General features: G+C 37.3%; 1 long non-coding RNA gene across 1 annotated transcript in view; it reads left to right on the top strand.

Annotated features, from left to right (window-relative positions):
* The window catches only part of LOC309703992, a 444269-nt gene that overhangs the window by 26555 nt on the left and 404868 nt on the right, over positions 1-12846 (top strand). The gene's annotated exons all lie outside the window — the stretch shown is intronic.

Raw genomic sequence — 12846 nt, 5'->3', positions numbered from 1 at the left:
TGTTTTGATATATTCTCCTATCCACCACCTGTAACAGCACTCTTGCCTGACTAGAACATGTAAATATAAACTTGACCTCTTATTTACGTTTGAAGCCAACGTTGCAAAAGTGCAGAAATCCTGAGAGAAAGCAACTACAATCCAATAAATTCAAAAACAGGCTGGTAACTGAGGTGAGCAGATCGATCCAAAAATCAATAGTATTGATACCAACACTAGTATTGGTATTGGATCAATACTAGCACAACTGGGTCGATACTTGCTTTTATCATTCAAGTTCAGTATGTAGCCTGCTGAACTGTGTTCACTATTTCTTTGGAAAAAATAAACCTCAAACATGCACTATGGTCTCCAAAAGCCCAATTTCAAAACACATGAAAAGCTCAAAGGTGTGTTTTGTTGTGTTAAGTAATTATTGTGGAAAGTTACAATCACAGTGATATAGTGGTGATTAAAATGTGTTCAGAATTTGCAAATTGAGAATTCATCTTTCACTATACCTGTATTTACTTGGTATTGGATTCATACCCAAATTCCAAGTGTGGCACAGCACTACTGTGAATGAGGGAAAGTGTGAATGTTGAATGTTTTTGTTGAAATGTCCAGGAAAGTATAAACATGTTAAATGACAAGATATATGTGTTCAAATAGCGTCAATTAACGCACAGCTTCAGGTTTTTTATTTCTATTTAATTCTTCATAATTAAACAATAAGAATAAGTAGCCTGACATCCTGTAATCAGTATGAAGCGATAATTTGATGAAGCTAAAATACAATAACACAGTAAGTTTTCGTACAAAGTATCGGTATCGGACGAGTATCGGCGATACCACCCTGAATTTTACTTCTTCTCAATTTCTCAATAGTAACCACAAAACTCAAAATATGTCAACAAAAACCCACAACTCACTCAGACTGTTTATTTTGTTCATAACAAAATGACATAACAGAGCGAGTTGTTTAGGTGCCATAAAATAGAAACCAAAAACTATGTTAACTTCAAAGAGATTTAGTTTTAATGTTAGCATATAAAATATAAAAAGTAAATAGGTTTAAAATATTTGCGGGACCGTATGGAAAAGACTGACAAATAAACACAGAGAGGATCACAACGAAGCTTAAAATGAAAACCATGCTTATAAAAGACATTGTCTTATTTATGATGGTATCATGATGAATTTTCATGCGTTTCTCTCTTTGGATAGCTGCAAATAAACTGTAGCTGAAAGTGCATTCATAAGAAATTTAACTGTTCCTTTTATATGTGGAATATAGTCACATTTTTGATTTTCTCACTGAATGCTATAGGACCAGGATTTAATGAGATAAGCAAAGGACATATAACAAATAATAATATTTAATGTAGCAAAGAGCAAAAACATACAAGGAGATTGTTTATCCAAGCAAAAAAAATAAAAATTAGCTAACCATGACAGCGTTCATCTGTTGGCTTCTGGAACACATATTTTTCAAAGTGAACAGGACGACACTGGTTTCCAACTTTGTCACAAGCCACTATCACTTTTGTTGTGCTTTTCGTAATTCTTGTAACGCTACAGCTGCTGGTGTTCACTTCAACATCATGTATCTTAAAGGTTGAGGTACTGATGCATAAGTTATCACGAACACGCCTGCCGGAGCCATTACAGATCTTCACCACACGTTTCTCATCCTTCTTCTTGATGAAGGACTGCAGAGGTCTTTTGCAGAGTCTTTCATTCTCCAAGTACCTGAAGAGTCATATCAGTGTCCTATGTTAATGTAAGGAAATTAACCTTTTTTCTTTAAAAAAAACAAACAAAAAAACCCCCATAACACTTACATTAATATAAATAATATCAATAATGTTATAGTTATTTTTAGTAAATGCTAAACAGCTCTTACTGGCTATTTTGTTGAGTACACATGTTCAAAACAAATATAATCAGTCAGTCACATAGCAGCAACTAAGTGAATTTAAATATGTAATATGGTCAAGATGATGCCCTTAAGTGCAAAACAAGCATCAAAATGGTGAAGAAAGGTGATTTAAGTGACTCAGAATGTGGTAATGTTGTGGTTGCCAGAATAACTGGTTCAAGTTTAAAAAAAAAAAAACAGTGCTACAGGTGTTTTCTCATACAACCATCTCTATGGTTTACAGAGAATGGTCTGAAAAGAGAAAATAACCAGTGAGTGTCGGGTCATTGCGCAGAAATGCCATATTTATGTCAGAGCTCAGAGGAGACTAGTCAGACTGCTCAAACTAGATTTTTGAACTAACACTGAGTTCAGTGGGCTTAAATGTCCTCCATAATCACCACATCTCAATCCAATATTACCTTTGGGATTTTGGTGAAACGGGAGATTTGCATTATAAATCTGCATCCACTGTGATGCTGTCATGTCTACATGGATCAAAATCTCAGAGGAATGTTTCCAGCACCTTGTTGAATCTATGCCAAGAAGAATGTAAGCATATGGTTTGTTGAAAGCGTACTTGTGTACTGGATCCCATTGTGTTTTGCCAGTTGCACTGTTAAGGAAAAGGCAGCATTCTATCGATCCACCTATCTATAAGCCTTTAACTCACATTTGCCATGCCTCCTTTGATTTTCTGTTGAAGTTTTGCTGAAGGATGTGCTTCTGAACAAATCTGTTGAATCCATTATTGTTCCAGGTCCTCTGACATGGGCGATTGTTGTACTTGTTCCGTGGGTTGGAGTTTCGGCTTGGATTGTAAACCATTGCATTCCATCCATGCAGAAGTGCGAGAGTGCACAAGATAGTCAGAAGGACAGCGTTCATTTTATCTAGTGTGTATGAAAAAAACATTGTGAGTACATTTATTCACACATTCAGAAACAATGTAATACATGTCTAACACTACAAAGGTCTGTATTAATCAACGTTTTCTTGTTGTTTTTTTAATCAAGCCATTATTTGACTATTAATCAAATTATAGACAAAGATGCTAACGTGTCATGTAACTACTAATTATAGAGCACTAAAGGTTCAGCAATAACCAGTTTTCATACATATATTTAAAGGTGGTTATATTTGGCATAAAGCTTGCTGCTTCCCTTCCTCTTTTCATTCTATATAATAATAATAATAATAATAATAATAATAATAATAATAATAATGGATTGCATTTATATAGCGCTTTTCGGGGCCCTCAAAGCACTTTACAATACCACTATTCATTCACTCTCATATTCATACACTGGTGGAGGCAAGCTACAGTTGTGGCCACAGCTGCCCTGGGGCAGACTGTCTTTATCTAAGTGTGCATGAGTGTTGGGCTTTATGTCTTCCGCCAGTCTTTCAGTGCACATGTGTGACACAGTCACTCACAAATTATTGGAAATCCTACTGGTGCTACTGTAAAAGCTCCAGTGCTTCCCATCATTCTTCAGCAGATCATCCTGCCAGTTAAAACACTTAAACTGTAAACTTAACCATCTCAGGTATAAAGTAGTTCTTTATTGCTTATTGTGAGATTTATGTAACAAAACTGGTGGAAATAAATTAAAACAAATCCACTGTAAGTGCACTGTAAGTCTAATATCTACTTTTTCACATCAGGGTCATCATTATCATTGTAGTGGTTTTACTAAAATGTCGGAAAATTAAAGGTTTTCAAAAGACTGTTACTGCTACTTGATAAATTATAAAAGATTGTCTTTATATGTATTGTTAAAGGCAGAAACTGTGCGTGGCGTGTGTGTGTGAAGAGGTCTTACCTGATCACATGAACTTCCTATGTTGTCAGTGTAGCTGTTTTAGTATGGAGGAGAAAAACAACTGAGGTTTGAGTCTATGAAACGTTTCCCTCTTTTAAACCAGCATCTTCTCTGGTGTGAACTATAACAACCAATCATCTCAAATTTCCACTTTCTATAAAGTATATGTTAATGATCATTTCAAGGCAAATAAGTAATGTGTAAATGTTTTTTGACACAAAGTGAGAGCACACCCTTCTGTTTCTGTAAATGAAGAAGTTCACACTTGTGTCTGGTGTTAGTGTGAAATTTTCCATTTTACACCCACGTGGACAACAAATAAACTGAAGTATAGAAAAACAGAAAAAGAACACAAAGAGCACCGGCCACAGAGCTAAAATATTTCACTAGACTGTCATTGAACACCTTTATTATGAATCCATCATATTCCACATGATTGGCAATCAATAAGCAAAATATGGTTGAAGTGTTTTGCTTTGTACGGCATTCACAGTGAGTTACAACAAATTTAATGTGAAGTATTGAATTGTTTTTAACATTATCATGAAATAACACACGCTCACTCAAATGCATACAAGTGACATCAAATAGCAAATTCACTCATTGCACTCCTTTTTAAACTCATGTTTTATATATAGAAATAACTATTTTTACAGCAACTAAATTCTTCTTAGCTATGAAGTGAATTGAGTAAAAATGTCTAACATGTTATTGAAATCACACAGTAAAGTATCCTTTGCTTATCTTTTGATGTTTTGATCATTTTGTACAATTTTTAGAACTTTCTTTTAAATCTAGTACCCGGAGCAGATTCTTCTCATACTTTACAAAGCTTTGCCTCTTCATAACACTGACACAATGTAACAATCTGTCTTATTTTTATATAAACCTGAAAAAAATCTGACATTTTTAGGCTTTAGAAATAAGCAGAAAGCAGAAAGTCAAACTCACTGGTTACATCTAGTGGACGATTGAGGAATAACAGTCTGGAAAAACTACAAGGTCAAACATGTTTTATTGTATTATTTGAACCAACATCTTGACAAAAAATATAAAGTTTGAAAAAAAAGAGATCTGTAAATGACAGTTTTATTGATTTAAATACATCATATATAATGATCACAACTGTTGCGGATTATAAATGAAAACAGTTAAGAACAAGAGAAGAACTCATTCATCTTTTTACATATAAATATAATGAATAGTATTTATAGTCAGGGGTTAGAGAAGGGCCTTTAAGTAACAGTTGCTCAAGTATGTGTGTGTCTATTGTGACTCCAAAAGCATGTCAGTCTTGCAGCTATGAGCTCTCTTAAGAAAGGCAAGACAGTACACCAAGCCTATTCAAATGGCGGCCCGCGGGCCAAATGCGGCCCAGAAGCAACCTGCGAGTGGCCCTGCCTGTGGTCCTGGCAGAAACACAGAGCAAACGCAAAAAATTAATTAATTAAAAAAAAAAATTAAAAAATTAAAAATTCCTACAGCGTAGTGTAGACTGTGAATGCAACACTCCTAGTAGCCTAGCAATATTTAACCCACAATGCACCGTGATGTAAACATATTAAACAATCACAACAGCATGTCTTTCTCACTCCAAAAGCGCAAAATTGACAATGAAAACTGTCGGTTTAACCCTGCCTGGACTGACAAATACTTATTCATTTTACCGAGTTTAATAATCTTACAACCGGAGTTGTACTAGCATGGTGAGGGTCCTGTACAGCCCAAGAGAGAGCTGCAGCAGCTTCCCTTCGTGTTTGCTTCTTGGCGAAGAAGAAAAGGCCTTTCACAGATTCTGAAACAATGAAATACTGCATGCTGGCCGTGGTGGATGCGGTGAAAAGTGATGAAAAAATTAAAGTAAGTGTGACATCTGCTATTAAAAACGTACCCCTGTCAGACAGTTCAAATATTCGTAGAGTTGAAGTTCTGGCGTCAGACGAGTTTGAAATGCTGTTAGATGACCTGAAGAAAACTGATGTAATGTCTATAGCAGGAGGTCACTGACAGAACTGATAATGCACAGTTGTGCGTATATGTCCGTTTTTTGGATGGGAAATTGCTCGGCTTACTACCGTTAGAGGGACACACAGCTGGCGAAATAATGTTTGAGAAGATTTAAGCTCTTTTTGAGGAAAATGGTCTGGATATGAAGCGTGTCTGTATACTTGTGACGGATGGGGCTCCATCCATGGCAGGAAAAGTGAGTGGTCAGCGAAATATTTATTTTAATTTGAAAGGGAATTATCAAAATGTTTTTTTTTTTGTTAATATTATTATTATTTCAAATGTGCAAAAAATAGTTTAGTTATAGCTCCCCTTTTTTTAAAATGGACCTTTTGGTGTGCATTTGTGAGAGGTCACCAGATTTACAGGGGAATAGGAATAAAAAAATTACTTGTTTTTCAATACAGTTGTGTGGGTTTGAAATTGATCATGATCTGCTGCTTACTGGCTTCAAAAAAAATATCTGGCCCAGATAAATTCCTCGGTTTGAAAATCTGGCCCAACTAACTTCGTAGTTGAATAGCCATGCAGTACACTATAAACTTATTTACACAAAACTGTGTTTCTAAAAGATTTTTGTAATTCTCACAGCTGGGTAGCTGTGAATTAGGAGGTAGAGCAGGTCAGTTAATTAGAAGGTTAGTAGATTGGTCCCTGGCTCCTCAAACCTGTGTGTCAATGTATCTGTGGGCAAGATGGTGACCCCTGAGTTGAATCATGTGCTCTCCCTGGAGGATGAATGTCAGGGTTAAAGAGCTTAGACATTGGGAAAAAAAGGACTTGTGTCAATGAATGAATGAGGCTTGTAGTAAGAAAGTGTTTTGAGTGCTCAAAGCAAGTAGAACAGCACGTTATAAGTACAAAATGGTCAAGTGCCCTTTTGTGTCAAAGGTGTTAGTGTGAATTTACTGTACTGCTAAAATGTCACCTTCATCTATGCATGATGATAATGGTTGACATGTGACATGGCACTCAGAGGTTTTGGCTTCAAATTTACTCATGGCATCTACAAAAGACATTCTTCAAATTTTATCAGGGACAGGTGAGTGGGTCTCTTCTGCTTAATCCTGGAGTGTAAACACATTTTTAATTCCAATTTGGAGAATGACCGCTTAGATGAAGTAAACACAGGGATAATGCCAAGAGTTCTCAGGTGAATGAAGCATTTTTGAGAAGGTGACATTTTGTCTTATTAGGGTTGAATGGGTGAGAATTTTAAAGGATTTCCTGTATGCACCAAGGACTACTGTAAGGAGTGTAGACTGTTACACTGGCAACATAGTATTTATTTATCCCAACAGACAGAGGTCATCCGTTTACAGCATGTCACTTTAAATAAGACGTCATTATGAAAAAAGTAGTTAAGTGGTTTTTGTCAAAGTTTACAATATAAATACTCTGGTTTGTCACATTAGTTTTTAATATTTATTAACCATTAAAGACTGGAGATATTATCACAAAGACCAGTTTATAAGTTCGTAAAGACAAAAAGATTACAAAGATAAAAAATGAACTACAAACATAAAAATTAAAACTGACTTTTTTTCTGACATCTATCAAAAAAAGTGTAATAATGAAGTAATGCAGCAATAATGAAGAAAGTAATTATGATATTGTGGCGGACCACTAGAGGGCTCCACTCACACCCAGGATTGAGGAAATTGCTGTGTTGCTGTGTTTTGTGGTGCGATGTGTTCAGTTGATGTGAGAAGAGGAATAAAGCAGGAGTGAGAACTAAGAGCTCCGTGTCGTCTGTTTACCTCCACATTGGTGACCCCAGACTCGAACATGCTACAGGTCGTGGATGATGCTGGCTCCGCTCTGGATGCAGCTGTGCTTGCTGTGGCGCTGAAGCTACCGGACTTTTGGCTCCATGATCCCCCGTCGTGGTTCGTGCAAGTGGAGGCTCAGTTTGCCCTTTGCGGCATCTCGGCAGACGACAAAAAAGTATCACTATGTGGTGGCCTCGCTTGACCCGAGACCCACCCACCCAAGTAGGGCTGGGCCATATCATACCGTTCACGGTAATACCGGTATAATGTTGGGCAACGATAAGAAAATGAAATATCGCAATAGAATATGGGTAAAATGCGCATGGGCAGTGCCTTTGTTAGCGGCGACGGAGAATAAGAAGGGCGAAAGTGGATCATTGAATGAATCAGATGAACCAGAATCGGTTTGTAAAAATGCTGCAACTTCAGTGATGTTGAACTGGTTTAGCTTTCCGTGTTTTGTGGAAAATACGGCACACTTAAAATCAATTCTTTGATTTTTCTGAAAACCGACAGTGCCCCTTATAATCCCATGTGCCTTATGTATGAATTCTGGTTGTGTTGACTGACCTCGAAACAGCACATGGCTAGTGGCCTGGGGGTCGAGGTCCCCCACACCACAGCATACCACCTGCAAGCTAACAGGATGTGCAAACGGTTTCACCAGTCACTCAAGGCTGCGCTCCGGGCTTCCTTAACAGGTGGTAACTTAGTTGACCGTCTTCCGTGGGTTTTGCTGGGATTGCGCAGCGCGGTTAAGGAAGACCTCGGGGTTTCCCCGGCTGAACTGGTCCTCGGCCAGCCCCTCCGGGTACCTGGGGAATTCTTACCTGAGAGCCCTCCCCCATGTTTCAATACCTCTGTGCTGCCTCTTCGTCCCCCAAGAAACTCATTTTCTGTTCCTGGCCCTGTGCACCACTGCCTGCCTGACACTTTTGTTCCAAGTTCGTTGGACTCTTCTCGTTTTGTTTTCGTCAGGCACAAAGGACCCCATTGCGCCCACCGTATGACGGGCTGTACAGGGTTATTAAACTGGGCCAAAAACATTTCCTTTTGGACTTTGGAGGTCGGCAGGAAGTAGTCTCTGTTGACAGACAAAAGCCTGTGTAACAGGGTCATAAACCACATCTTGTTATAATTACACAAAATGTGTTCTAAACCCCCTTTTCTACAATTCCCCTGTGGGAGAGGAGCTGGAGGGGGCAAGCTATTTATTTGGAGGTCTTTCTTTCTTTTACCTTTTATCGTCAGGATCAGACACAACGCAGAACCACACCGGTTACACTTGCACATGTTCTGCGAGACGATCAGATGGTCCCGGCCCAGGCCCCCTGCCACGGCTGCCCGCCTACCACCGGGCTCATGGATTCTGCTTTTTCCTCTAGGAGTTCATTTTTCTTTAGCTTTGTTTACATTTTTGTATTTATCGTCTGCAGCTGCGACAAACAAATGAAGTTATTGAAGAATTATCTGGAACATTATGCCACAGTATGAAATGGGACTAGATTATACAAGCTGAAGGAATGTAGAGAGATCAGCGGACATCTGAAAGATAGCGCAAGCTCTTGACACTAAAACCATGCTCGATTTACTTTACTCAGACATGTCCCGAGTTTTTCACAGACAGTATGTCAAATGTGCACATCAACAAAGACTGTCGAGCGGACAGTCCAATTTATACATACTTGCACAAACTTCACAACCACATTGATTTCCTCTTGCACTCATCAGCTTTTCACAATAAAACAGGAATCTTGTAAAAATTAATCATATATAATTCAAATGCTCTTTTAAACTTATTAAACACATTGTACTCATTTTAAAATGAATTTCAAGAATTTTATAAACATAGCTGTTATTATTTTACATTTGAATGGATTTTAACATTTTCAATATTTCTGTCATGTGGTGTGGTAGGACTCAGGCGCAGAGCAGAGTTCAGGGGAAAACAACGTTTATTTACACAGTCACCAGGTGCAGATATATACAGTGAGGGGAGCGAGGGTCCTTGGTCCGAAAGGGAAGTCCGGGATAGGAGTCACATACACGCTAGCTCTTCTTCTTTACAACGGTTCAAACAACAGGTTGGTCACAGGTCTGGGGAAACTGTGCACAGAAGAAAAGAGGGTTACACAGAGATCACAGCAGGTCCACAACACTTAAGGATACCAGGCTGAGGTTTACTGACGTGTCTAGCACAATCATCCAGCTGTGAGGCTGTCTGCGTCCCGGCCTTAAGAGTCCAACCCATAATTAGAGCCTGACAAGATGCAGGTATGTGTGCCAAGGGCGGGAGCCTGCAGTGAGCTCCGCCCTGGCGGGGAGGAGAGAGGAGAATGTACACAAAACACAGCCGGCCGGGCAGACATGACAATTTCAGTGTATTTTAATTAATGACAGTTTTAACGTGCTTAAAAACCAAATAAGTCAATTAATTGAAATAAACACACCGTACATTGTGTTTGTTTATAAATAATCTGTATTTGCATGTACCAACAAAGGTTGATATTCATAGAAAAAGAGATAAGCTGGCAGATGTTTCATGTGACCATAAAATGTGGTTCATCTGCTACGATGGTGAGGAGATGTGAATAATATGAAATGTTATAAAAATATAATGAAATCACATGAACTGAGAAAAAATGGTCAGAGGACAAAGGCTAAGACTGCTTCGAGCTGTCAAAATGTTCTCAAACTAGATTCTTAAATTATATTAAGAATATATATAAAATATAGAACTAGATATTTGTTAAATTATAAAAGAATCTTGAGTAATATTTTTTTTAAATGTATATTAAAATGTATATAAAACAGCATTAGTATCTGTTAAATGTGAAGTGGTCTTACTGGGTCTGATCACACCAACGTGTTGTTAGTGTAGCTGTTTTATTATGGAGGAGACAAACAACTGAAGTTTGAGTTCATGATCATGTGAACTAGAACAACCAATCATCTCAAATTTTCCTTTTAGTATTTGTTAGTGCTCATTACAAAGCAAATGTATAGAGGTTTCTTTTACACAAACTAATACCACATTTTACTGTTGTTGTAAATTAAGAAGTTCACTCTTGTGCGTTAGTGTGAAATTTTCACTGTACACCCAAAGTGGGTATAAATCAACAAAACTAAATTACAGAAAAGTAGAAAAAGAAAACAAAGAGCACCAGCCACGGAGCTAAAATATGTCACTGCACTGTCAGGTATCACCTTTATTAATAATTCATTATATTTCACATCATTGATCATTAATAAAATAATTACAAATATGCAATCAATAAACAAAATATAGTTGAAGTATTTTTGCCTTGTACAGCATTCACACTGAGTTACTAAGTTTAATGTGAACAACTGTCTGTGAAGGTTCTAAGTCATCCAGGTCATCGTAGTCTAAGGAAAGACAAGCGTCTGGACTTCTTTAAGTTGGTTGAAGATGTGAACAAGTGAGTTTTTTTCAACAGTATCAACAGCCGGGGCCACTTGTGGGCTAGTGGTATGAACAAAATAATAGCAGAAATGCTGCCACGTGTCTGCCAGAAAGAGAGGACAAGTTTGTTTATTTGGTAGTTCAATGAAAGGCTTCAGTTAGTTAAGAGTTATTAAAAAACAACTTGCATTCATGTTTGCAATTTTGTCTTGTTATACAATATTTCAAAAAACAAACAAAACACTATTTACGGAAATGTTTGTGGGTGTTTTCTTGTTTGTTTGTTTTGTACACAAAAAAAGAAAGAAAAAGAAAAACACTAAAGTGGCCCTCCAATGAGATGACAGTGCCAGCAGTGGCTCACACCTCATTAAAGTTTGAGACCCCTGGTCATGTTATTGAAATCACACAGTAAAGTGATCTTTGCTTACTTTTTGATGTTTTCATCATTTTATTTGCCTTGAAGTTCTCTTTCAAATCGAGCAGATTCTTCTCATATTTTGCAAAGCATCGCCTCATCATGACACTGACACACATTTTTATATAAACCTGGAAAATACTGAAGTTTTTAGGATTTAGAAACAAAGCCAGGTATGATATGCAAAGTTGGAAATTCGTTTTAATAACTGTCTAGTCAAAGGGTTTGAGAAATGTCAAAAGAAAAACAAATAAAAATAAAGTGATTGTGGTTAAGGCTGCTAGCACATTAGCAGAAGTAAAGAACTGTAGTTCATGCAGTTATTTGTAAATACAAAACAAGCTTTTTGTATCTGTGAACAGAGGGTAGCTTTGTAGATTGTGATCCTTCACTGCCAAGTAACTTCTGCTTTATTATTTATATATTTTATGAAGGAAGATTAAAGTGACCTTTGCTTACCTTTTTTTTTGTTTTGTTTTTTAAATGAATTCTGTTACACTATTAGAGATGTGTTTTAAATCCAAAACCTCGAGCAGATTCGTCCCATATGCTACAACATTGTATCTTTATTACACTGAAACATAATCTATGTTATTTTTATATAAACCTGGAAATAATCTGAAACTCTTAGAATTTAAAAACAAACTTTTTACTCTGCAGATTTTCTCATATTTACAGTGGAATTATTTTAACCTGCACAGTGTTTTCCTTTTAACTTTACAGTAGTCAGTGTGTACACACAGGAAACACAGACCAGTTGTGTGCATTGTAACTCATTAAAAGTGACAGCCCTCAGCCAAGCAAGTCATTTCTTCAGATCAAGTTTAAAAATGTGCTTAATTTAAAGATAGCTTTTCATATGAATTAAAAAGAAACATGTTGACCCTCACTAAGAGTTCTGCCTTGTGGTTTGTGGGAAAAACTTCATAATGCAGCAGAATAATGAACCCAGTCACACCTTACACAGCTTTACATGTTTAAAAGCAAACAGTGCTGACTGTGGTGGACTCATTACTGACTTCCCTTACAGTTAACTGAACTCAGCCACACTGATTATTCACAGGGGTGGAGAGAAAGGCAGCACCATTCTCACATACATGACTCACAGTATCAGGTCTGCACAAACTCGTGGGGTCCATGCAGCGACAGTGTTGCTGTCAGTACAGTAAAAGTGGGAGTGGGGTCAGGGTGGGTGTTTGGAGTGGGTACTTTATCTGACTTTATATAATGAAAGTAACATGAACATCCCATTCATTATCCAGAACTTTCTTCCATATAGCACAAAGTGACACACGTTGGAGAAAGTGTGCAGCAGGAAGAAAGTCAAACACACTGGCAACATCTAGAGGACAAATAAGGAATAACAGTCTGAAAAACTACAACATCAAATAAATTTTACTCTTTTAGGCTACGTTCACACTGCAGGTCTTAATGCTCAATTCCGATTTTTTGATCAAATCTGATTTTTTTGTCTGCTTGTTCACACTACAGATAAAATG

This window comes from Aulonocara stuartgranti (genome assembly GCF_965226115.1).
Source record: "Aulonocara stuartgranti genome assembly, chromosome: 3".
NCBI lineage: Eukaryota > Metazoa > Chordata > Actinopteri > Cichliformes > Cichlidae > Aulonocara > Aulonocara stuartgranti.
Note: the sequence above shows the minus strand (reverse complement) of the source record. Positions and strands in the feature narration are given on the sequence as shown.